The following is a 3,278-nucleotide window of genomic DNA, read 5'->3' on the forward strand; positions in this document are numbered from 1 at the left end:
GTATGCATTGTGGAGCCAAAAATAATCTAAAAATCATTGAGACAACACGTGAATTTTTTTCCGAATAAGACAAGAATGCCCTCATTAAATGGGCAGGGCATGCAAATATTCCCACTTGCAGTTCAACATCCCTGAAGGCCTAAGCAGCTGAATACGGCATCACCAAGCTCCCTTGGGCATGGCATGAAGGAAAGGTCAAAGGAATTAAAAATATGATTAATCACCAAATCCTATCTTTAATACCATCTTGATTGAAGATCAACTCAAAAACAAGTAAGGAATCCTCATCACAATCAATCAAGGATATTTACTTCATCATGACAATATATTATCTTCTAATTAATATCTCTGAAATAATTCTTTCCTTATCCATCCTATGGATGACTCACTTTGGCCAAGGGGAAGTCGCCACGTGTAGAACAAGACCCTACACCAACGCCGGCCACCTACTTATGAATTCCTTATCTCCACCAAATTCTGGTAAGCTTTTTAGTATGCATACAAGCCCTAAATGCTCACTTTTTTCAGAGAAACTAATTTAGGCATTGGAGATCTATTTACCAAACCCCCAATCTCGTGGGCGCGTGTGGCTTTGGCCCTTGATCGAATGTGTTAATTGTTTTGTAAGTACCATTTCATCAAGACTGAAGACGACATAAAGTTACTATCACAATTGGTGCTTTCATTGAGTGCCCGATTTAACGCTTGAAAAAGGCTCTTGCATTCCCTTTTCCAATTTCATATTACATATGTCACACACCAAAAATCAAGATGTGAAATTAAGAGAAATAAATAGAACCAAGTGGTTGTTTAAGAGTGTAAAACAAATATTAACTAAATATTATGTCAATGAAAAATTTAAACTCAACAAATATATTAAACCAAACTACAAAGGTAACTTTAAGAATTAGAGTTAAGGACTTTTTGCTATAATACAAACTGTAGAAACGATCTGTACAGTAAAATTCACTAAAAATAACTCGTCAAATCAAAATGTATGAAAATTTCCAGATCCAAAGTAGACATATAACGCTAACTTGTTTAAAAATTTCATAGGTTTTTGAGTTCGGGAAGTACAGTAAAATTTAAGTCCAAGACAGTTATGTTGCTGTTTATTTTTCAGGAAAAAAAAAAAACTTCAGCAGCCTCAATCACTTTAAAAGTCTTTGGAAATGAAATCGATTCCATTCTAAGAAAAGTGAAAATAAATAGTAGATAATCGGCCACAAGTTTGAATATAACCAAATTTCATAATGGTTCTCAAAATGTAACAGATCAAGCCTCACAGATTTTAACGAGTTCCCCAAAGAAACTTCAAGGCTTCTTACAAGAAAAACATGATCAGGTGATTTGATGAAAAAATAAACATGAGCAGAAATTATAAAAGCCAAAAGACAAGTGATCAAATGTTACATGGTTCATATTGCCCGGGTAAGTGGAGACTCATTGTGGCCTATGTCATCTTAATTTACAATGCTACAAAAGGATCATTTACAGACTAAGACTAACTAGACAAAATACTTTCACAGCTCACCCAAAAGATATATACATCAGGACTCCTTTCTACTAGTCCACAATAGAGCTGTAACTCAAAACTCAGGTAGTTAACCTTACACCACCTGAAAATACATTTTCAGAAAAACAGGTGATCATAAAATGCCCAGTAGGGGTTTTCCGGTAAGTCCGTAGTCATTTAAATTCTTGGTGCATGCCGAAAAATGATAAGAGCAATTAAGGAACATTCACATCCACTAATATGTAATTCAACAACGAAAATATGCTCTAAAAATGCTTGGAAATAAACATACAGTAGAAAAACCGAACTTTCAGAGCACTAGTAGCTTTGATAACAACACGGTACACCATTGTTCAAAAGCATTTCTTTTGTTTTAAGAACTACGGAGCATTATCATTTAAAGAAAAATAGCACAACTAATCACAAACATTTTCTTTTATCCGAAACAAGTGACTAGCGGATTGAAAAGAATTGTAGTATACCTAGCCAATATACATATCACACATATTTATAACATTGATAACTCATTCTCGTAGCCCACACATGGAGCTTCCCTCGGGGAACATTGGGTCATTGTGCCCATTATCTAACAATTTCATGGATCATTGTACCCATTCATACATTTCTCAACATTCTCATTGCACATGTATTATACTACTTTCCATCTACTTTCACAATCAAACATTCATCTCAACATGCTTCAAAATTTCATAATGAGTAAAATAAAAGGCATGCACATCAAAACGTAATCTTGAAAAACCTTTTTACTTTAAACACACCATAGTTGTAGAAAGAAAATTAGAGTCATTAGAATCAAACCATATTGAAACATCTGCTTCATTTCTTTCACATAGTCGAAAACGGAACAGCATTTTAGTAAGCTCGAAATGGAGCTAGAACGCCAACAATTCCTTCATCAAACCAAAAGGAAAAAATCCAAATAAAAACCAAATATATTTTATATTAAAACACCCCTACCTCAACAAAATTTGTTGATGTTCTACTCCCATGGTGTTTGTCGATCTGCTCCGTAGTCACCTGATATCCTTCTCTTCCTTATCTATGAGTAAGAAAAATACCAGACAAACTGACCCTAATTCAAGGTTAATTGGGAACTTTAATCAAGAACTTAGTGCTCATCTTTAAAACTATAACATGGAAAATGATACTTTCAATTTTCCTACTACCACCAAATCTAATTCAAAGGTTTATTAACCAAATAACAAATAAATTTCAATACAAGAAATAAATACCTCTAATGGAGATGAAGAAAGGAATCTGACCAGTCCAAATCTGCACAAGCAAAGGAAAAGATAACTAAGTTCCTCCTCCTAAAATTTTGGCAAGAGCTAAAAGAGAAGAACCTCTTCATCTCCCTCGGTTGAAGAAGAAAGCAGTAGAAAGAGTGTTGAAGGAGATCGAGCTAAGAATGGAATGTAGAATCTGTCAATATTGTAAATGACTTGTTTCCTTATTTGTAGATGACTTAGCTTGATTGTAGGAACCATATTAGGTTGCTTCTGTAACTATAGGTTGGTGGCTCCACCTCTTGAGTAAATACAAATCAATTGCATATCAATTTCTTACATGATATCAGAGCATTGATCTGGGCAACACAACAAAACCCTAGCCAACCTCCATGGCAGAGAACAAACCATCAGGCACGGCTTCGGGAACCAAGTGGGATAATCCCAATCACCAACTATACCTTCATCATTCAGACCAACCCGGTGCTATCCTTGTGCCGCAGCCCTTGGTCGAA

General features: G+C 35.1%; 1 long non-coding RNA gene across 2 annotated transcripts; it reads right to left on the bottom strand.

The window, feature by feature from the left end:
- Positions 1-731: 731 nt before the first annotated feature.
- LOC125476155 lies at positions 732-2,934 on the bottom strand. 2 transcript variants are annotated; one of them, XR_007257472.1, is made up of 4 exons: positions 2,881-2,920; positions 2,770-2,809; positions 2,495-2,609; positions 732-1,619 (listed from the first exon to the last, which is right to left on the bottom strand). It is a non-coding gene; the product is annotated as an uncharacterized LOC125476155 (long non-coding RNA). The 2 variants fall into 2 exon arrangements; XR_007257471.1 differs by having other exon boundaries at positions 2,495-2,576; positions 2,770-2,934.
- Between the last annotated feature and the right edge of the window lie 344 nt (positions 2,935-3,278).

Source organism: the organism of the source record quoted next, unplaced genomic scaffold (genome assembly GCF_019419815.1).
Source record: "Pyrus x bretschneideri cultivar Hongxiangsu unplaced genomic scaffold, Pyrus_bretschneideri_v1 Contig18, whole genome shotgun sequence".
Taxonomy (NCBI): domain Eukaryota; kingdom Viridiplantae; phylum Streptophyta; class Magnoliopsida; order Rosales; family Rosaceae; genus Pyrus; species Pyrus x bretschneideri.